The following is a 24,081-nucleotide window of genomic DNA, read 5'->3' on the forward strand; positions in this document are numbered from 1 at the left end:
GGGATTACGCTCCTAGAGGAAGCCCCTGACGTCCCTGTCCATACATGTACAGTAACGTTAGGGGCTTTAAGATGCTGGAATCCCCAACCAGAGCGTCAGCAATGCTCTGGCCGGGGATTTCGCTCCTGGAAAAGCTCTAACCCTAACCCCTAAAACCCTATCCCTAAATGTAGCCCCTAACCAAGAACTTTACAGCAAGTACTCTGGCCGGGGACTCCTGTTTTGAGAAAGACTTTGGCATCCCTGTTGATATATGGAGAGTAACGTTAAGTGCTCTGTAATGCGAGAATCCCTTGACAGAGCGTCGGCAAAACTCTTGCCGGGGATTTCACTCCTAGAGTGGGCCCCTGAAGTCAATGTCCATAAATGGACAGTGACGGCAAGGGCTATAAGTTGCCGGGTTCCTCAGCCAGAGCATCGGAAACACTATGGCTGGGGATTCTGCTCCTAACCTTAAACCTAGCCCTCTTACCCTAACCTTCTAACTCTAACTCCAACCCTAAACCTAACCCTATTCCTGACCCTAACCACTAAACTCTAAATCCTAACCCTATCCCCCAATCCTAACCCCTAAACCTAGAACCCAAACCCCTTAACCCAAGCACCCTAAGCCCCTAACCCTAACACCCTAACCTTAACCCTATTCCTAACCCCAACCCTATTCCTAACCCCCTAACTATAACCCCAACCCTAACTCAAACCCCCTCACCGTAACCCCAACTCTAACCATCTATCCCCTAACCGAGAGCTTTACAGCAAGCACTCTGGCGGTGGACTCCTGGCTTGAGAAAGAACTTGACGTCAGTATTCATATATGGAGAGTGGCGTCAAGGGCTTTGTAATGCGAGAATCCAAGGCAATGCTCTGGCCAGGGATTCCGCTCTTGAAAAAGCCCTATTCCCTAAATCCCAACCCCTTAACCCTAATGCCTAACCCCCTAACCAAGCGCTTTGCAGCAAATGGTCATGTTGAGGACTCCTCTCTTGAGAAAGACCTTTATGTCACTGTCCATATATATGGAAAGTGACGGTAAGTGCCTTGCAATGCAAGCCCCTGACGTCACTGTCCATATATAAACAGCGATGTTGGGGACTTTAAGATGCCGGAAATTTCAGCCAGAGCATCGGAAATGCTCTGGCTGGGGATTCCGCTTCTGGAAAAGCTGTAACCCTAAACCTAACCCCTAACCCTATAACCCCCTAACACTAACCCTCTAACCCTAACATCTACCCTCTAAACCCCTAACGCCCTAAACCCTTACCCTCTAACACCCTAACTTTAACCCTAACCCGCTAACCTCCTAACCCTCTTACTCCCTAACCTTAACCCCAACCCCCTTAACCCCAACTCCCTAAACCCCTAACCCTCTAATCCTAACCAAGTTCATTACAGAAAGCGCTCTCGCTTAATATATCCACCTCTGCTTCAGAGGATTAGCAGGCCTGTGTTTGCTGTCATTCAGTGATGCCATGATAACTACCTACACATGATTGCTATAGCCAGCCACTGGCCTCAGCATTGACGCAGCAGTCCCGTGCGTGAAGCTGAAATTTCATCACTGCAGGACAGCTAAAATGAGTGGCGAGACCACCAGAGCGGCAGGGATATAACAGGTGAATAATGTTTCCTCGTGTGTAATGTGTAAATGTATCTGTGTAATGTGCATGTGTGCGTGTGTGTGTGTGTGTATAATGTCGATATATGTTTGTGTGTAGAGTGTAATGTGGATATATGTGTTTGTATAGTGTGAATATATGTATGTGCTTAATTTGAATATATGTAAATGTATCTGTGTAATGTATTTATGTGTAGCGTGTGTATGTGTATGTGTGTGTGTGTATGTGTGTGTGTATGTGTGTGTGTGTGTGTGTGTGTGAAGCGTGTGTGTGTGTGTGTGTATGTATGTGTATGTGTGAAGCGTGTGTGTGTAGCGTGTGTGTGTGTGTGTGTAGCGTGTGTGTGTAATCTTCAAAGACTAATGCTGCCCCCTCAGATTTGTATTTTTTATAAGTCCTCTTATCTTGTCATTTATTGTCTTTTTAACATTACAAGAAGCTTTTTCTAGTTTCATTTTAGGGTTTTTTTAATACTTGTTACTGATAGGGTTATATTTTACAGTGTAATTACTTAAAGTACATGTAAAGCATTCCCATGTAGTGTCTGTATATTTATGTGACAATAGTTGCTCCCAGTCTATTTCCTGCTGCGCAGCCTCAACCGGGAGAAATTGGCCTTTTTAATATGCAGTCAGTGTTTTACCCTCCCAGCCTGTTTGCTTTTAAGGTTTTGTTCATGTGGAGTTTTTTGTAGGCAAAAAATTCTGCCTGGAAAAATCAGCTCCGCCTTTTCTTAAGTGGTTTTTTACCACACGCGTTTTTTGACACGGTTTTTGATGCGTTTTCCTACGTGGTTCTTTATGGCCATTTTAAAGCGTTATTTTTATCTATTTCTTCAACAGGCAAAGGAAAAAAAAAACGCAAGCATTTTTTTTTTTGTTGCCTAAAACCGCTTCAAAACGCGTCAAAAACGGTTGCGGCCGTTCACAGCATTTTTCCGTCTCTCATTGATTTCAATAGGGTTTTTTGAGGCGGAAAACGAATCTAGAAAGGTCATATCACATACGTAGTGGAACCATTATACCCTAATGTTTTCTCCTTCTTTAGTAGCGTACAACTCAAGTGCCAACTTCCATTACATGATAGTGTCTCAACAGGACTCTTTCTACAATAGATCTGGGGTCGGCCAGTGAATACTTTTTCTCTATGTTCAGCTTAACAACAATACCAATGATGATGATGATGATGATGATGATGATGATGATGATGATATCCCTGCCTCTTTTCTATAGTAGTCTCAGTACATGGTTTAATATGAGATCATTGATAAATGAATAATGAATTGAGTATTTCTCTAGCTGTGACCATCTCATGACTATCACCACATATGGAGCATCCTGCGCACTGACTATTACTAAGCCTCTCCATATTTCTCAGCATTTTCTGCTCCTTTACCCTGCGATCATATAGTCAGAAGTAACATATAAGTTCTCTCCTCACTGTTCAGACGTCATGGGTTTTCTGCTAGGATGGACACACCAGTATTTACAATGTGTCTCTTCTTCTAGATGTTTGTAGGAATCTTCTTGTAGCCAGGATCTCCTTCTCTGTGCTGGTTGGTGTCTTCTAGATGTTGAAGGTGGTCATCTTCTAGGTATAGGCAGGAATCTTCTAGCTGCTAACTGGGGTCTACGTGTTGTCAGGACTCTTTAAAATCTCAAAGACTGGGATAAAGATCTCCTGAAAAAAAAAAAAGAAAATATTTTGAGACAAAAAACGACAAATATATAACCTACAAAGAAATTGATGCTACCAAAAAAAGTGTAGAAAATGGAAAAAATCTTTATTGGAATAACAATGAAAAGCGGCATGTCAATGCAATGAAATGAAAAAGACTCCACAAGACTCTACAGAAGAAAAGGACAGCTCATTGTGTGACTCACAAAGAAAATAATAATTAGATAAGACCCCATGGCTGCACAGACCTGCGTAATGTAGGTCATATAGAAATACCAAATGGTATGGAATAAACAACTATACAGTGCAAAAAAGCAGCCAGCGCATAAGTAAGAGCAAAAATGAAGCAACTATTAACCAAGTATGGAGGGATATAACATACCCATAATAAGGCTGTTCAGGAGCACCAACACAGGGAGTGCCCACCAAGACGCACGTTTCAGCGCTAAATGTCTTCATCAGGGGGTGGCGCTGATAGTACACACACAGTATTTAAATGAACGCTAGCCAATGGTGCTTAAATATATCCAGGTGATATATATATATATATGCCCATAAATCAGATAAGTGCACTCACTGTTTACTATTGGTGGCAATATGTGGTCGAGTACATGGCCGGACTCCAGAAACGGCAACAACGAGACACTGGGGCGGAAACACATCAGCGCGTCACCTGACGCGGTCACGTGTGTCAGCAACCCAGCGTGTCATGGGTGACGAATCGGAGGCCGGTCAATCACAACCAATCAGAATGCAACCAGTGATTGAAGGCATGAAAAGCATTCAGAAGGATATTAACCCTGTACGGGCAGTCCAATAGCGATACACTTCATGTCTGCAAGTCTAAACCCAAAATACAGAGAGACAAGATAGTTATACAGATATATTGCACATGTATCATACAAATACATATAAATATATGGACACAAAGTGATGTGTGATGAAGAGTGTCAACGTGTAGGGAGTAATCAAGTGTGGAACATTATTATCAATTATAATGTGTGAAAAAAGACCAATATATACGTGCCAAAAGGAACAATGCAGCGCACGACCTGAACATAGTAGGGAAGTGACAGGTAAGAAATGATATTAAACACAATAAAGTGTTGTTTATATAGAACATGTGTAAGTAAAAGAGTGAAAAGGTAATAAATGTATGGTGACAAAATAAAAGAAATAAAAAACGAAAAATAAAATAGTGTGAATAGGCGTGTGCGATGAGAAAAGAAGAAAAAAACAACGTGTGTATTATGCATCAAAACATAAAATGGACTACAAGTGCCAGCACAAAGCAGATTTTAGTTACATGTCGCTATATCTAATACAACAAGCCTCAAAGGTGCAGAATATAATATGCAGTGATCTGCAGACAGAGCCCGCTTTTCTATTGTCTGTGAAGATCATCAGAAGTAGGAAATCATTGTTGAGGATGAAGATCATGACAACCCGAAAATGGCACAGGTGACATAGTCAACACAGGCAGCGTAAAGCATATATCTAATCTGTATACATAAAGAAATGTAGATTAAAATAAGAACATAAAATCCAAAATACCCGACTACAAGCTTTGGTAGCACTCAGAGAAATGCAGCAACACCAATGTTCTCATTGACACCCCTTGGTTGTGTTGTCTTAAGCCTCCATATCCACCTGCATTCTGATTGCAAAAGCCTCTTTTTACATCTCGTCCTCGCATATCAGTATTGATGTGATCTATTCCCTTCACTCTCACAAGTCTAGAGTTACACGCATGATGTAGGTGAAAATGTTGTGGAATCGTCTTCAGCTGTTCCATATCCTCTACTGTTTTGGCATTTTCAATGTCTCTAACATGTTCTCTTACGCGAAAGCGCAATTCTCGGGTTCTCATGCCAATATACATTTTAGGGCAAGGGTAAGTTGCATTATAGATCACACCTGTAGTGCCGCATGTAATTGCCCATGTGATCTTAACATTTTTCAACCCACTTGAGTCAACAAAACCTTGAGAGCGTTCAATATTAGGGCAACTAATACAGTCGCCGCAAGGGTTACAACCCCACTTAGGACCAATCTTTCCAAAACATTTACCCGGTTTTTCCACTGTTCGGTAACTGTGCACTATTGCGTCACGTAAAGAACGCGCTCTACATGCTGCAATAGCAAGGAAATTTGGTAGTACTTTCTGTAGAATTGGATCATTGAGGAGCATCGGCCAAAATGTGTTTGAGGTGTCCCTCATTTCTGACCAAATGATACGTGTTCGTAAATCTTACCTTAGGAGAAATTCCTTATGTTTAGTTACAGTTTGTAATAGCTGTGCACGAGGGGGAGCTGTGCACGTGGTCGTCAATAGGCTTTATTAACATTGCGGCGGCTGCAGCCCTGTTGAGCAAGTCTCCTTCTTAACTCAGTCGTGCGGTATTTGAAATCTTCATGAGTTGAACACATTTTCTTAACACGCAGTAATCGTCCAGTTGGTATAGCTTCGATGGTGTGGCGGGGATGTGAAGACGTGGCGTGAAAAAATGAGTTTGTTGATGTCTCTTTACGATGCAAATCTGTCTGGAGACAACCATTATGGTTCCTTTTAGTTAGTATGTCCAAAAAATCTATCTCAACGTGATTCCACTTGCATGTTAATTTAATGTTACGTGTATTATAGTTAAATACACTGATGAATTCCATGAATTCATCCGAAGTCCCCTGCCAGATCATGAAGATGTCATCAGTGAACGGGCCCAGAAAAGGAGCTGGTTCATTGATATCTCATGATCTGGCAGGAATAGGTCCCTCTCCCACAGCCCCAGGAACAGGTTGGCATATGAGGGTGCACAGGCTGCCCCCATTGCCGTGCCCTGGATTTGCAGGTAGAAGGACCCATTGAACGTGAAAAAATTGTGTTTGAGAACAAGGTCCGATAGGGTTAGCAAAAACTCTGAAAAGTTTTCCCATATTGCTCATATGCAAAAAGGTGGCCACTGCATGCAACCCATCCGTATGCTGGATGCCGATATATAGTGACTCAATGTCACAAGTTACCAAAATATGTCCGTCATCTAAATGAATCTCTTCAATTTTCAACAACAAATCTGCAGAGTCGCACAGATACGAAGGTAGACATTCCACTAATGGTTTTAAATGGTGGTCGACCCATCTGCACACCTTCTGAGTTAACCCCCGGTACACAATATAATTGGCCTACCTGGAAAGTCCTTATGAATTTTGGGTAGTAGAAAAGGCGTCTGTATTGTTGGCTCAGTCACAATCAGTGCCTCCATTAGGGACTTGGAGAGGACTCCGGCATCCATACCATCTTGTAGAATGTGGATCATCTTTGCTCTAAAGGATAATAAAGAATTGTATGTTCTACAACAAGTGGAGTTTTTTTTATTTAGTTTTTTTTTAATTGATGTATTTTTTATTTTTCCAAACATTACAAACAAGCGAACAACAATTCAACAATATGTTTCATGGCAATAGCATCTCTGCACACTTATATCATTATTTTGCATATTATATAATCTACAATTTGTATAAATTACTTCAAATGATCCTAGTTGGAGCGAGGACAGAATTAGAGATTTTACCCCAAAGACAAATTGAAAAAGTGTCAATATTCATAGGAAATGAAACACACTAAATAAACCATAAAGAAGGGGGAAGGGAAGTATAGGGGGGAGGGGGAAGAGGATGGACACGTGTATCCCCATCGTTACCGCGATTCAATACAGATATTTAAGGAATCATATCATGATTGGTGTCACACCAGACAGCTCATGTTCCAGATACCAAGTTGTGGAGCCAAAGCATGCAATCAGTTTTTGTTTTACATGAAGTGGTAAGAGAGGTATAAAGTTCACCCACAACTTAAAAAAGGCTTCAGTTTTGTGTTCTTTTCGATGGGAGGATTCCACCCAATCCATTCGGAAAAGATAAGATATATTTTCTAGGGAAATACGATGTGTGGGGTGTATTATTTATCCAAACCTGGAGAATGGCCTTCCTAGCAGCCGCAGAGACATAGTATAACAGTTGTTTGTGATGTTTCGGGATAAAGAGCATGGAAGGTGGCAGTATCCCAAAGAGACCCCACTTTTGGGTTGAGGGGCATGGTATGGACAGGGTGTTCGACACAAAATATTGTATCTTTCGCCAAAAGTCAACAATAGTTGGGCATAACCAGAGACAATGTAATTGCGGTACTCCACACTTTAAACACGAATGGTCAGAGGAGTTACCCATGAGAAAGCCCCTATAAGGGGACACGTCAGCCCTATGGGCTATTTTAAAAGACATCTCCCAGGACATGGCTGATGGGAGGTATTTGGCAGCCATAGTTACAGATGATAGGACATCGTCATGAGTTATTTGATCTAAGTGGTCAACCCAGTAAGATACGCCTGATCTCGATTTAGTGTAGTCCAATGGTTGTCTTAAAACGTTATAATAGGTAGTGATTAGTCTTTTTCGGCATTGATGAGATGGAGTCTAGTGACAGAAGAAGTCATCCCAGTCTTGACCTTGTAAGTGTCTAATGACCTTGTGAGCATAACTACAGGCCTGCAGGTAATAAAATGGGTGTTGGCCCAAAAAATCATATTGTATACGTAGTTCATTAAATGAGTATGGACGACGAGTGAGCATGTTAGTTATCTGATTCATACATGTCAACCCCCTCCGAGCCCATCCACGAAAAAACACATGGGGGTTGGCATTTTGGAAGTCAAAGTTATGGACCCAAGGAAGAAGTAGGAAAAATCTAGGGTTTAAACCTAAGTGTTGTCTGACCTTGGTCCATGTCTTCCAGGAGGACATGACTAGGGGGTTAGCCCGTTGGTTAGGTGATAGAGCCGAGTAGGGAGTGTGTAAAAGGAATGTTAAGGAAATGGGTTTTGAAAATTGTTGGTCCAATGTAGAATCAGTAAAGCAGGAGCTACCAGTTATCCAATCTCCAATCACTCGTAGTTGAGCTGCCATATTGTATAAGTGAATCTGTGGAAAATTAATCCCTCCATTTTCATGATGTTGCCTCAATATGCATAGGCTCACTCTTGGTCTCTTTTGGTTCCAAATGTAGCCTCGAAAGAGAGTATTCAGCCGCCTAACGTCAACTGGTCTCATGTATATAGGCAAGGATTGTAGTAAGTATAACAATTTAGGGAAGACAACCATTTTTAATAGATTAGCCCTACCTAAAAATGATAGAGTAAAGTGCCTCCAAGCCATGAGTTGGGATTCCAAACATGCAATAATGGGATAAGGCCTCATGCACACGACAGTATTTTTTCCCACCCGTAAATACTGGCGTAAATACGGGTCCGGTGTCACATGTATTCAACCCATTTTGCACCAGTATTTACGGGCCCGTGCCTGTAAATACGGGCCCGTCGTCACCCGTATTCCACCCGTATTTATGGGCACGTTTTTGGCTGCAAAATTACACTGCAGTAATCGGCAGCCCCTTCTCTCTATCAGTGCAGGATAGAGAGAAGGGACAGCCCTTTCTGTAATAAAAGTTTAAGAAATTCATACTTACCCGGCCGTTGCCTTGGTGACGCGTCCCTCTCTTCACATCCAGCCCGACATCCCTGGATGACGCGGCAGTCCATGTGACCGCTGCAGCCTGTGATTGGCCTGTGATTGGCTGCAGCGGTCACATGGGCTGAAACGTCATCCAGGGAAGTCGGGCCAGATGTCGAGAGGGACGCGTCACCAAGGCAACGGCCGGGAGACCGGACTGGAGGAAGCAGGAAGTTCTCGGTAAGTATGAACGTCTTTTTTTTTTACAGGTTACTCTATATTCTGATCGGTAGTCACTGTCCAGGGTGCAGAAACAGTTACTGCCGATCAGTTAACTCTTTCAGCACCCTGGACAGTGACTATTTACTGACGTCGCCTAGCAAAGCTCCCGTAATGACGGGTGCACACACGTAGTCACCCGTTATTACGGGAGCCCCATAGACTTCTATGGGCTGTCCGTGCCGTTATTACGGCCTGAAATAGGACATGTTCTATCTTTTTCAACGGCACGGGCACCTTCCCGTAAGAAAACGGGAAGGTACCCGTGGCCAATAGAAGTCTATGAGCCCGTTATTACGGGTCGTAATTACGACCCGTAATAACGGGTGTTTTTACGGTCGTGTGCATGAGGCCTTAAGGTTTCGTTGATATAAATTTGATAGTTGTCTCGTGATGCGTACCCCCAAATAGGGAATGTAATCAGAGTTCCATTTAAATGCATGCTTCGAAGACCAGAGTGGTCTGGAGGGACCCTTAAGAATTAGGGCTTCTGATTTTTGTAGATTGATCTTGAAACCTGACAGGGCACCGTAAATTGGGATATCCTGGAGGATTGGTTGTAAAGTAGAGGCAGGGTTAGATATGAAGAACAAAATATAATCTGCAAATACCGATAGTTTAATTTGAGAATCTCCAATTTGTATGCCTTGAAAACATGCTAGGGACTGGACATGACGGAGAAGTGGATCTAGGGACAAATTAAACAGTAACGGTGAGAGAGGGCATCCCTGACGCGTACCCCTGAAAATTGAGATAGGAGGTGAGTTAAGCCCATTGATGGTAAGGGATGTGGTAGAGCAGGCCTGTGAGCGTGAAAGTAATGTTAGAAAGCGGTCTCCGAAGGCCCGGGACTGCAACACCGCTGTGAGAAATGGCCATGATAAAGAGTTAAACGCCTTTTCCGCGTCAAGTCCCAGCAGCATGGTCACTGGGGAGGGGTCTAGTGCAGACACCGTGGCTGCTACAGCCTGACGGATACCTTTAGTGGAATGGCTATTCCTTAAGAAACCCAGTTGGGTTGGGGCAATGATTGGTCCAAACATGGTTTGGAGGCGGTCGGCCAAAATCTTTGTTAGGAGCTTATTGTCTTGGTTTAAAAGGGAAATCGGGCGATATGAGGAAAGGAGGGTTGGATCCCTGTCAGGTTTGGGAAGCAATATGGTCCTGGACTCATGAAAGTTAGGCAGGTCAATCTCCCCACTAAATATGGCTTGTAAGGTCCTCGCCGATAGGCCGTCAGGACCCGGCGTTTTATTATTGTGTAGCTTAGAGATTGCTAAAGCAACCTCCGCCTCCGTGATATCATTATTTAAAAAGTGGAGTTTGTTTAATTGTCGATTTGCTTCATAAATATACATCTGGCGTGGCCAAAATACCACATTTCTGCCTTTATCGGCAGGTTTTACTACCACATCATGCCATGATTTAATTCATTTTAATATTTATTCCCTCTCTCTCAAGATCTACTGCAGGGCAAATAGACAACGGGGGGATTTTGTAGATTTGGTTCTAATACAGATATGAATCTTACCTTCTGATATTCCCTCTTCTTGGTGAAAGAGTTTCTCAAATATTCGCAATGTTTCTCGTTCCTCAACTGTCACAAATAAATTGCCTTCCTCTTTAAAATACCATTTCTTAAAGATCAAAGATTGTGCAAAAAATTGCAGATCTTTTACTGCTGAGAAAAGATCAAAACAGGAGACGGGAGAAAAGGTCAAGACTTTGTCCAACAGTGTGATGTCACCTATAGATAATTGATGCATAGAAATGTTAATGACCTTCTTGTGATGTCTTGGATTTTGTTCCAATCATTTTTCTCCTACTGTTGGACGACTGATTTTAGTTCCGTTTTCTTTTGTATCTTGGTAAGTCACGTGTAGAACTCACGCTACTACATAATGTCATATCATGGTGACCGCTCTGTGATGACAAAGATCACATAGAAGAGGAAAGACTCAGTGATTCACCATCTTGTCTCCGATTCCATCAATATATTTTCTTCTGTTGAAAATCATTATTATCACATATCAATTTCTTTGTTTTTCTGCTCTCCATTTCTTTTCTCCAGACGAGGCATTGTTGATCCAATTGTGTTTTAAATGTTTCTAAGTCCTCTTTGGACATCTCTGCTTTTAATTTTTGCTGGATCTTTTCCAGCTCGTTATCCCTGTTTTCTAATGAGGTGTTATTGAGTCCAATAAGAAGCTCCATCACTTTAAATGAACACGCACTGCAGTTCTCCTCCCATTTAGATGGAAAATTCAAATCTTCAATTGAAAATGATGGGAAAACTTGTATGCGTAACCCCCTCGGTATAAGGTTCTGTTGGAGATAATTTGCTAGGAATGCTCGGTTCCACCAAACTTTCATTCTTTTATTTACAAGGCTTTTGAAGGAGTTCTGTGGCTCGCTAATATTTCTCTGACTGCCAACACCTGTGGCTGTGGAGTCATCTTTAACCAGCCATGACTGTTCTCTGGCTATAAAATACATAGTTGGGTTTCTGGCACTATCTGTAAAAGTACAGAGAACAAACTGATAAATAATCCAAAAAGACAGCGAGGATCTGAAATCCCAAATGCAGGTGCACGGCATTTATTACTAGTAAGGGGGGATTATATATATATATATATATATATATATATATATATATGTATAGAAGGTAGAAATTCGAGGCACTCACCGCTGTTTCTGTAACTCCCGACCATGTCATCAAGCTAGCACTGGGTTTGGGGGCAGCGGCGGATCATCGTTAGGAAGGCTCGGGCAGCCGACCAAGGCTCCCAGGGGGCCCATGGCTGCCAGGCCCATAACATTTATTGGCTGGGCTGCACGGGCCCCCTCAAGCCCATTGGCGCCTAGCACTGGAGGGGTCCCCGATGCTAGCGACAGCCACATTCACTTGTATCTGCATCCTCAGGACGCAGATATGAATTAATGATATAGGCTTCAGGCCAAGTTAGGACTGCAGCCTATAAGGTGCTGGGAAGACTCCCTGGGCAGGCCGCCGTGATGACGCAACTGCATCACGCTGGTATGAGCATGCGTTCTGCCTGGAGACAGTGCAGCGCACCGTCCGTCGCGTGAACGGGGCAAGGTAAGTACAATGTTTTGTTTTGGAGGGCTATGTGGCAATATACAGGGGGGTGATTGCTGTGCAGCACTACATACTAATGGTGCTGTGTGTGTGTGACACTATCTAAAGGGACTGTGTGTGTGATGTTATCTACAGGGGCTGTGTGTGTGGTGCTATCTACAGGGGCTGTGTGTGTGATGCTATCTAATGGCGCTGTGTGTGTGTGTGACACTATCTAAAGGGACTATGTGTGTGATATTATCTACAGCAGCTGTGTGTGTGATGTTATCTACAGGGGCTGTGTGTGTGATGTTATCTACAGGGGCTGTGTGTGACGCTATCTACAGGGCCTGTGTGTGTGGCGCTATCTACAGGGGCTGTGTGTGGCGCTATCTACAGGGGCTGTGTGTGGCGCTATCTAAAGGGGCTGTGTGTGTGGCGCTATCTACAGGGGCTGTGTGTGATGCTATCTACAGGGGCAGTGTGTGACGCTATCTACAGGGGCTGTGTGTGTGGCGCTATCTACAGGGGCTGTGTGTGATGCTATCTACAGGGGCTGTTTGTGATGCTATCTACAGGGGCTGTGTGTGTGGTGCTATCTACAGTGGCTGTGTGTGTGACGTTATCTACAGGGGCTGTGTGTGTGATGCTATCTACACGGGCTGTGTGTGTGGCGCTATCTACTGGGGCTGTGTGTGTGACTATCTACAGGGGCTGTGTGTGATGCTATGTACAGGGGCTGTGTGTGTGGCGCTATCTACAGGGGCTGTGTGTGTGGCGCTATCTAGAGGGGGCACTGTGTATGTGGTGCTATCTACAGGGGCTGTGTGTGTGGCGCTATCTACAGGGGCTGTGTGTGGCGCTATCTAGAGGGGGCTGTGTGTGGTGTTATCTAAAGGGGGCACTGTGTATGTGGTGCTTTACTTTACATTCTGTGAGTCACTAGATTTATAGAGAATCTGTATCCTCTCCTGACATGTTTTTTATAGGAAATCCTTGTCCTTCACAAAATCTATTTGTGCAGTCCAGGACTGATAGACAATTGCGTGTTACCATTCCCCTTGTCAGGAGGATGTGTCCCTGCACAGTGTGATACTGTCAGTATGTAGGGATGCAGCCCTTTGACAAGGGGAATCATAACACCCATCTGTTAATGCTTGCACAAAAAGGTAGTGTTAACAATAGTTGCGGCGCGGCAGGGCGGCGGAGGAGTAGGGGGGCCCAAGTTTGGGTAACAGCCCAGGGCCTATGGCCTACTTAATCCGCCACTGTTTATGGGGCCTCGTTCTGGAGATAGGTGCCGGTCACAGAGATGGGACTCCCATCTATCTGACATTTATGACATATCCTGTGGAGATGTCATAAATGTCCTTCATGGGAAAACCCCTTGAAGGGGATAGACAACTCTTACCTGTCCATACAGAAGTGACATTAATACATTGGGAGGAGCTTTCAGTTGCCGGTTAGTTGTCCGTTCTACGATGGTTGGAAACCGAACAGTTTCTATGGCGATGACGTAACATGGGAGCCCTGCATGTTGTCCAGTGGGAGCGGAGTCTGTTTAGAAAAAGAGAAATCGAATATTTATTATAATATTACAGGAAAAGGTATAGTAGGGGATTATGTTTTATCCATAGCACCTTAAAAATCCTGATTAGAGAGCGGACCCTGTCCCATATATACATATAACTGAACAGTACATTATATACAGTATATATGAGGACAGTAAAGAGGGAGTACAGTATATACAGTGAGGACACGTCCCATATATACATATAACTGAGCAGTACATTATATACAGTATATATGAGGACAGTAAAGAGGGAGTACAGTATATACAGTGAGGACATGCTCCATATATACATATAACTGAAGAGTACATTATATACAGTATGAGGACAGTAAAGAGGGAGTACATTATATACAGTGAGGACATGCTCCATATATACATATAACTGAACAGTACATTATATACAGTATATATGAGGACAGTAAAGAGGGAGTATAGTATATACAGTGAGGACACATCCTATATATACATATAACTGACCAGTACATTATATACAGTATATATGAGGACAGTAAAGAGGGAGTACAGTATATACAGCGAGAACACGTCCTATATATACACATATAACTGAACAGTACTTTATATACAGTATAGATGAGGACAGTAAAGCGGGAGTACAGTATATACAGTGAGGACACGTCCCATATATACATATAAGTGAACAGTACATTATATACAGTATATATGAGGACAGTAAGGAGGGAGTACAGTATATACAGTGAGGACACGTCCCATATATACATATAACTGAACAGTACTTTATATACAGTATATATGAGCACAGTAAAGAGGGAGTACAGTATATACAGTGAGGACACGTCCCATATATAGATATAACTGAACAGGACATTATATACAGTATATATGAGGACAGTAAAGAGGGAGTACAGTATATACAGTGAGGACACGTCCCATATTTACATATAACTGAACAGTACTTTATATACAGTATATATGAGGACAGTAAAGAGGAAGTACAGTATATACAGTGAGGACACATCCCATATATACATATAACTGAACAGTACATTATATACAGTATATACGAGGACAGTAAAGAGGGAGTACAGAATATACAGTGAGGACATGCTCCATATATACATATAACTGAACAGTACATTATATACAGTATGAGGACAGTAAAGAGTGAGTACAGTATATACAGTGAGGACATGCTCCATACATATATACATATAACTGAACAGTACATTATATACAGTATATATGAGGACAGTAAGGAGGGAGTACAGTATATACAGTGAGGACACGTCCCATATATACATATAACTGAACAGTACATTATATACAGTATGAGGACAGTAAGGAGGGAGTACAGTATATACAGTGAGGACATGCTCCATATGTAATGGCCGGAAGGAGGTGAAGGGAGAGTGAGCCCTAATCTACCCACCGCCCTGTCCCTGCCTACTTGCAACGACCCGCCCTAGGCGACGAGGTACAACTGGGCGGCGGTCCCTACGCTGTCTAAGTGCACAGGAAAACAAACAGGGAACATGCAAGGGAAGGGGCAGTAGCCACGGAACACCACGAGGAAACGGAGCGGAGAACGGACAGTCAGGACCAGGACGAAGTGAGTACACCCAAGCGGGCAAGGAGACAGAAGCAAGCCAGGGGCAAAGCAAAGCAGGTCAAGCAGAACTGCAGCAAGGCAGAAGCACGGCAGAAGCAGGCTGGAGCAAGCAGCAGTGGGGCCAGGAATCCAAAAGAATTACAAGCACTGAGGGAGAGCACAGGGCAGGTAATAAAGGACAGGGGGCGGAGCTAACTCCGACAGACCAGGCCGCGATAGGCTCTCCCACTCCTGAGCCTGCCACCCTGGTTGGTGGGAGATGGTGTCAGTCGAACAGGTCTGGCCTCAGGTGTGGATTGATTAATCCCAGGAGTATACCTAGATGAAGTACCTGGCAGATCCCTAACACCATACATATATACATACATACGACTGAGAAGTACATTTTGTTTCCGGACAGTCTGCAGGATATTTATGTAGTGGAGCCCTCAGCAAGGCATCACCGTTTTACAATCCCCTCCGCCCTGAATATGTGTAGATAAGGGACCCCAGCAGATCGCTTGTTAGGTCCATGTAGAAGCTCAAACACGTCATGGTCCTTAAGAATAAGATGGGGGTGATGCATTGTCACAGGCACAACTAGAGGTACAGGCCTGGTTATCCATATTTGTGCCCCCTGAGTGGCCACTATTTTACCACTGATCTCTATAAAATTGCGATATAATAGTGATTTTCCGGTTTGATGTAACTAGATGCTTAAATTTTGTATAATGAAAAGTTCGGCAACTTACTAATTCCTCAGCATTTTTAAGATATCTGTTTGGGGTCAGTGAATGGGAATATACTTGTTTATATCCAGGAACATGGCTGATATTTCTCGCAGCTGATAGTTTGCTACAATTGGATCCATTCTAGGTCAGGATTTTCCTCACTGTTTCTGCTATTCATGCCCGCCGGCTTACTCCCTGCTCCGTAGAAGTTCCAGATTTGGGGGTGGGTTGTTGTTAAGGCCAGATTGGTGAAATGTTCCAGGCCCGCTTGCTTCATCATCTTGGTACATACAAGCAGAGCAGCCCCAGGCTACTGCACATGCCCAAAAATGTCTTGTATTATTCCATGTGCAGCACTAGGTGGGTAGGGGGCAAGTGCCAAAATAACGTTTACCCAACCGTGCACCACAGATAGAGGCTGCCATTGGGGTTGCATACGGTTTATTTACTTACAGACGCAAATCCTATAAACCTAGAAATTCACGCTACTGATGTCAGCTTTCTGTCATTTAACCACTGGATGACATACATTTACAGCGCCATGCAGTTAGCACAAAGTACCGTAAATGTACAGTCCTTGGATGGTGCGGGAAATAGCGAAGATCCCGGCACGTTACCCCTCAGTTGCTGTGGTCAATAGTGGGGCATCTATGTGGGTAAACAGATGGCGGGGGCTTCCTCTGTCACCATCAGCGCAATCGCAGGTTTCTGATAGGAGCCATGGCAACCAGGGGCCTAAACAAGGCTCCCAGGTCTGCCATGTGTGAATGCTTATAAAGCCATGCCATTATGTACTCAACGCCTTTGTTGCAGAAGTTTTGTTGTGTTACTGGTTGCCCTTGGATCCGACCATAACCCATTCCTCTGGCTATGGTCAGGAAAAGACACATCCCGACCATAGTATGGCTTTGTGGTCGCGTTCAATGTTCTCATGAACGCGCTATATTTCGTTTGCACTCCGGAACATCCAATTATTCCCGAGTGCTTGGTGTGACTACAAGCCTGTAGCTGCAACTGCGCATGCGCAACAGTAGCGCTGCCCAAGTCCCCGCCTGCACTCGGGAACTGGCAACTGTTCCCGAGTGCTTCTACTAAACTTGCATTTCAGCAAGACTGTATGTACCCGGTAACCGACGGTTCCCAAGTGCTTATTCTAAACCTGTATTTCAGCGTGCGCTACTGCTCATGCGCAGTCACATCGCTGTAGAAGACTGTATGTACCCGGGAACCGACGACTGTTCCCAAGTGCTTATTATAAACCTGTATTTCAGCGTGCGCTTCTGCTCATGCGCAGTCACATCACTGTAGAAGACTTTATGTACCCGGGAAACGGCGACTGTTCCCAAGTGCTTATTATAAACCTGTATTTCAGCGTGCGCTTCTGCTCATGCGCAGTCACATCACTGTAGAAGACTTTATGTACCCGGGAACCGGCGACTGTTCCCAAGTGCTTATTATAAACCTGTATTTCAGCGTGCGCTTCTGCTCATGCGCAGTCACATCACTGTAGAAGACTTTATGTACCCGGGAATCGGCGACTGATCCCAAGTGCTTATTCTAAACCTGTATTTCAGCGTGCGCTACTGCTCATGCTCAGTCACATCGCTGTAGAAGACTGTATGTACCCGGGAACCGGCGACTGTTCCCAAGTGCTTATTATAAACCTGTATTTCAGCGTGCGCTTCTGCTCATGCGCAGTTACATCGCTGTAGAAGACTGTATGTACCCGGGAATCGGCGACTGTTCCCAAGTGCTTATTCTAAACCTGTATTTCAGCGTGCGCTATTGCACATGCGCAGTCACATCGCTGTAGAGGACTGTATGCACCCGGGAACCGGCGACTGTTCCCAAGTGCTTATTCTAAACCTGTATGTCAGCGTGCGCTACTGCTCATGCGCAGTCACATCGCTGTAGAAGACTGTATGCACCCGGGAATCGGCGACTGTTCCCAAGTGCTTATTCTAAACCTGTATTTCAGTGTGCGCTTCTGCTCATGCGCAGTCACACCGCTGTAGAAGACTGTATGTACCCGGGAACCGGCGACTGTCCCAAGTGCTTATTCTAAACCTGTATTTCAGCGTGCGCTATTACTCATGCGCAGTCACATCGCTGTAGAAGACTGTATGTACTCGGGAACCGGCGACTGTTCCCAAGTGCTTATTCTAAACCTGTATTTCAGCGTGCGCTTCTGCTCATGCGCAGTCACATCACTGTAGAAGACTTTATGTACCCGGGAACCGGCGACTGTTCCCAAGTGCTTATTATAAACCTGTATTTCAGCGTGCGCTTCTGCTCATGCGCAGTCACATCACTGTAGAAGACTTTATGTACCCGGGAACCGGCGACTGTTCCCAAGTGCTTATTCTAAACCTGTATTTCAGCGTGCACTTCTGCTCATGCGCAGTCACATCGCTGTAGAAGACTGTATGTACCCGGGAATCGGTGACTATTCCCAAGTGCTTATTCTAAACCTGTATTTCAGCGTGCGCTACTGCTCATGCTCAGTCACATCGCTGTAGAAGACTGTATGTACCCGGGAACCGGCGACTGTTCCCAAGTGCTTATTATAAACCTGTATTTCAGCGTGCGCTTCTGCTCATGCGCAGTTACATCGCTGTAGAAGACTGTATGTACCCGGGAATCGGCGACTGTTCCCAAGTACTTATTCTAAACCTGTATTTCAGCGTGCGCTACTGCACATGCGCAGTCACATCGCTGTAGAGGACTGTATGTACCCAGGAACCGGCGACTGTTCCCAAGAGCTTATTCTAAACCTGTATTTCAGCGTGCGCTACTGCTCATGCGCAGTCACATCGCTGTAGAGGACTGTATGCACCCGGGAACCGGCGACTGTTCCCAAGTGCTTATTCTAAACCTGTATTTCAGAGTGCGCTACTGCTCATGCGCAGTCACATCGCTGTAGAAGACTGTATGCACCCGGGAATCGGCGACTGTTCCCAAGTGCTTACTCTAAACCTGTATTTCAGTGTGCGCTACTGCTCATGCGCAGTCACATCGCAGTAGAAGACTGTATGTACCCGGGAATCGGCGACTGTTCCGTAGTGCTTATTCTAAACCTGTATTTCAGCGTGCGCTACTGCTCATGCGCAGTCACATCGCAGTAGAAGACTGTATGTACCCGGGAATCGGCGACTGTTCCGTAGTGCTTATTCTAAACCTGTATTTCAGCGTGCGCTACTGCTCATGCGCAGTCACATCGCTGTAGAGGACTGTATGTACCCGGGAACCGGCGACTGTTCCCAAGTGCTTATTCTAAACCTGTATTTCAGCGTGCGCTACTGCTCATGCGCAGTCACATCGCTGTAGAGGACGGTATGTACCCGGGAACCGGCGACTGTTCCCAAGTGCTTATTCTAAACCTGTATTTCAGCATGTGCTACTGCTCATGTGCAGTCACATCGCTGTAGAAGACTGTATGTACCCGGGAACCGGCGACTGTTCCCAAGTGCTTATTCTAAACCTGTATTTCAGCATGTGCTACTGCTCATGCGCAGTCACATCGCTGTAGAAGACTGTATGTACCCGGGAACCGGCGACTGTTCCCAAGTGCTTATTCTAAACCTGTATTTCAGCGTGCGCTACTGCTCATGTGCAGTCACATCGCTGTAGAGGACGGTAAGTACCCGGGAACCGGCGACTGTTCCCAAGTGCTTATTCTAAACCTGTATTTCAGCATGTGCTACTGCTCATGTGCAGTCACATCGCTGTAGAGGACGGTAAGTACCCGGGAACCGGCGACTGTTCCCAAGTGCTTATTCTAAACCTGTATTTCAGCATGTGCTACTGCTCATGCGCAGTCACATCGCTGTAGAGGACTGTATGCACCCGGGAACCGGCGACTGTTCCCAAGTGCTTATTCTAAACCTGTATTTCAGCGTGCACTACTGCTCATGCGCAGTCACATCGCTGTAGAAGACTGTATGTACCCGGGATCCGGCGACTGTTCCCAAGTGCTTATTCTAAACCTGTATTTCAGCGTGCGCTACTGCTCATGCGCAGTCACATCGCTGTAGAAGACGGTATGTACCCGGGAACCGGCGACTGTTCCCAAGTGCTTATTCTAAACCTGTATTTCAGCGTGCGCTACTGCTCATGCGCAGACACATCACTGTAGAAGACTTTATGTACCCGGGAATCGGCGACTGTTCCCAAGTGCTTATTCTAAACCTGTATTTCAGCGTGCGCTGCTGCACATGCGCAGTCACATCGCTGTAGAGGACTGTATGTACCCGGGTACCGGCGACTGTTCCCAAGTGCTTATTCTAAACCTGTATTTCAGCGTGCGCTACTGCTCATGCGCAGTCACATCGCTGTAGAAGACTGTATGTACCCGGGAACCGGCGACTGTTCCCAAGTGCTTATTCTAAACCTGTATTTCAGCGTGCGCTACTGCTCATGTGCAGTCACATCGCTGTAGAGGACTGTATGCACCTGGGAACCGGCGACTGTCCCCAAGTGCTTATTCTAAACCTGTATTCCAGTGTGCGCTACTGCTCATGTGCAGTCACATCGCTGTAGAGAACTGTATGCACCCGGGAACCGGCGACTGTCCCCAAGTGCTTATTCTAAACCTGTATTCCAGCGTGCGCTACTGCTCATGCGCAGTCACATCGCTGTAGAGGACTGTATGTACCCGGGAACCGGCGACTGTTCCCAAGTGCTTATTCTAAACCTGTATTTCAGCGTGCGCTACTGCTCATGCGCAGTCACATCGCTGTAGAAGACGGTATGTACCCGGGAACCGGCGACTGTTCCCAAGTGCTTATTCTAAACCTGTATTTCAGCGTGCGCTACTGCTCATGCGCAGACACATCACTGTAGAAGACTTTATGTACCCGGGAATCGGCGACTGTTCCCAAGTGCTTATTCTAAACCTGTATTTCAGCGTGCGCTGCTGCACATGCGCAGTCACATCGCTGTAGAGGACTGTATGTACCCGGGTACCGGCGACTGTTCCCAAGTGCTTATTCTAAACCTGTATTTCAGCGTGCGCTACTGCTCATGCGCAGTCACATCGCTGTAGAGTACTGTATGTACCCGGGAACCGGCGACTGTTCCCAAGTGCTTATTCTAAACCTGTATTTCAGCGTGCGCTACTTCTCATGTGCAGTCACATCGCTGTAGAGGACTGTATGCACCTGGGAACCGGCGACTGTCCCCAAGTGCTTATTCTAAACCTGTATTCCAGCGTGCGCTACTGCTCATGTGCAGTCACATCGCTGTAGAGGACTGTATGCACCTGGGAACCGGCGACTGTCCCCAAGTGCTTATTCTAAACCTGTATTCCAGCGTGCGCTACTGCTCATGCGCAGTCACATCGCTGTAGAGGACTGTATGTACCCGGGAACCGGCGACTGTTCCCAAGTGCTTATTCTAAACCTGTATTTCAGCGTGCGCTACTGCTCATGCGCAGTCACATCGCTGTAGAGGACTGTATGTACTCGGGAACCGGCGACTGTTCTCAAGTGCTTATTCTAAACCTGTATTTCAGCATGCGCTACTGCTCATGCGCAGTCACATCGCTGTAGAGGACTGTATGCACCCGGGAATCGGCGACTGTTCCCAAGTGCTTATTCTAAACCTGTATTCCAGCGTGCGCTACTGCTCATGCGCAGCCACATCGCTGTAGAAGACGGTATGTACCCGGGAACCGGCGACTGTTCCCTAGTGCTTATTCTAAACCTGTATTTCAGCGTGCGCTACTGCTCATGCACAGTCACATCGCTGTAGAGGACTGTATGCACCTGGGAACCGGCGACTGTTCCCAAGTGCTTATTCTAAACCTGTATTCCAGCGTGCGCTACTGCTCATGCGCAGTCACATCGCTGTAGAGGACTGTATGTACCCGGGAACCGGCGACTGTTCCCAAGTGCTTATTCTAAACCTGTATTTCAGCATGCGCTACTGCTCATGCGCAGTCACATCGCTGTAGAGGACTGTATGCACCCGGGAACCGGCGACTGTTCCCAAGTGCTTATTCTAAACCTGTATTTCAGCGTGCGCTACTGCTCATGCGCAGTCACATCGCAGTAGAAGACTGTATGTACCCGGGAACCGGCGACTGTTCCCATGTGCTTATTCTAAACCTGTATTTCAGCGTGCGCTACTGCTCATGCACAGTCACATCGCTGTAGAAGACTGTATGCACCCGGGAACCGGCGACTGTTCCCAAGTGCTTATTCTAAACCTGTATTTCAGCGTGCGCTACTGCTCATGCGCAGTCACATCGCAGTAGAAGACTGTATGTACCCGGGAATCGGCGACTGTTCCGTAGTGCTTATTCTAAACCTGTATTTCAGCGTGCGCTACTGCTCATGCACAGTCACATCTCTGTAGAAGACTGTATGTACCCGGGAACCGCCAACTGTTCCTAAGTGCTTATTCTAAACCTGTATTTCAGCGTGCGCTACTGCACATGCACAGTCACATCGCTGTAGAGGACTGTATGTACCCGGGAATCGGCGACTGTTCCCAAGTGCTTATTCTAAACCTGTATTTCAGCGTGCGCTACTGCACATGCGCAGTCACATCGCTGTAGAGTACTGTATGCACCCGGGAACCGGCGACTGTTCCCAAGTGCTTATTCTAAACCTGTATTTCAGCGTGCGCTACTACTCATGCGCAGTCACATCGCTGTAGAAGACGGTATGTACCCGGGAATCGGCGACTGTTCCCAAGTGCTTATTCTAAACCTGTATTTCAGCGTGCGCTACTGCTCATGCGCAGTCACATCACTGTAGAAGACTGTATGTACCCGGGAATCGGCGACTGTTCCCAAGTGCTTATTCTAAACCTGTATTTCAGTGTGCGCTACTGCTCATGCGCAGTCACATCGCTGTAGAAGACGGTATGTACCCGGGAACCGGCGACTGTTCCCAAGTGCTTATTCTAAACCTGTATTTCAGCGTGCGCTACTGCTCATGCGCAGTCACATCGCAGTAGAAGACTGTATGTACCCGGGAACCGGCGACTGTTCCCAAGTGCTTATTCTAAACCTGTATTTCAGCGTGCGCTACTGCTCATGCGCAGTCCATTCGCTGTAGAGGACTGTATGTACCCGGGAACCGGCAACTGTTCCCAAGTGCTTATTCTAAACCTGTATTTCAGCGTGCGCTACTGCTCATGCGCAGTCACATCGCTGTAGAGGACGGTATGTACCCGGGAATCGGCGACTGTTCCCAAGTGCTTAGTCTAAACCTGTATTTCAGCATGCGCTACTGCTCATGTGCAGTCACATCGCTGTAGAGGACTGTATGTACCCGGGAACCGGCGACTGTTCCCAAGTGCTTATTCTAAACCTGTATTTCAGCATGTGCTACTGCTCATGCGCAGTCACATCGCTGTAGAAGACTGTATGTGCCCGGGAACCGGCGACTGTTCCCAAGTGCTTATTCTAAACCTGTATTCCAGCGTGCGCTACTGCTCATGCGCAGTCACATCACTGTAGAGGACTGTATGTACCCAGGAACCGGCGACTGTTCCCACGTGCTTATTCTAAACCTGTATTTCAGCGTGCGCTACTGCTCATGCGCAGTCACATCGCTGTAGAAGACTGTATGTACCCGGGAACCGGCGACTGTTCCCAAGTGCTTATTCTAAACCTGTATTCCAGGGTGCGCTACTGCTCATGCACAGTCACATCGCTGTAGAAGACTGTATGTACCCGGGATCCGGCGACTGTTCCCAAGTGCTTATTCTAAACCTGTATTTCAGCGCGCGCTACTGCTCATGCGCAGTCACATCACTGTAGAAGACGGTATGTACCCGGGAACCGGTGACTGCTCCCACGTTCTTATTCTAAACCTGTATTTCAGCGTGCGCTACTGCTCATGTGCAGTCACATCGCTGTAGAGGACTGTATGTACCCGGGAATCGGCGACTGTTCCCAAGTGCTTAGTCTAAACCTGTATTTCAGCATGCGCTACTGCTCATGTGCAGTCACATCGCTGTAGAGGACTGTATGTACCCAGGAACCGGCGACTGTTCCCACGTGCTTATTCTAAACCTGTATTTCAGCGTGCGCTATTACTCATGTG

General features: G+C 45.7%; 1 long non-coding RNA gene across 1 annotated transcript; it reads right to left on the reverse strand.

Moving 5' to 3' along the window:
* Positions 1–1,393: 1,393 nt before the first annotated feature.
* On the reverse strand, positions 1,394–13,708 carry LOC142698083 (uncharacterized). The gene is made up of 5 exons (XR_012865675.1): positions 13,565–13,708; positions 10,606–11,590; positions 6,478–6,614; positions 5,549–5,837; positions 1,394–3,296 (listed from the first exon to the last, which is right to left on the reverse strand). It is a non-coding gene; the product is annotated as an uncharacterized LOC142698083 (long non-coding RNA).
* Between the last annotated feature and the right edge of the window lie 10,373 nt (positions 13,709–24,081).

The sequence above is a fragment of the Rhinoderma darwinii genome (assembly GCF_050947455.1).
Source record: "Rhinoderma darwinii isolate aRhiDar2 chromosome 11 unlocalized genomic scaffold, aRhiDar2.hap1 SUPER_11_unloc_7, whole genome shotgun sequence".
In the NCBI taxonomy this organism is placed as follows: domain Eukaryota; kingdom Metazoa; phylum Chordata; class Amphibia; order Anura; family Rhinodermatidae; genus Rhinoderma; species Rhinoderma darwinii.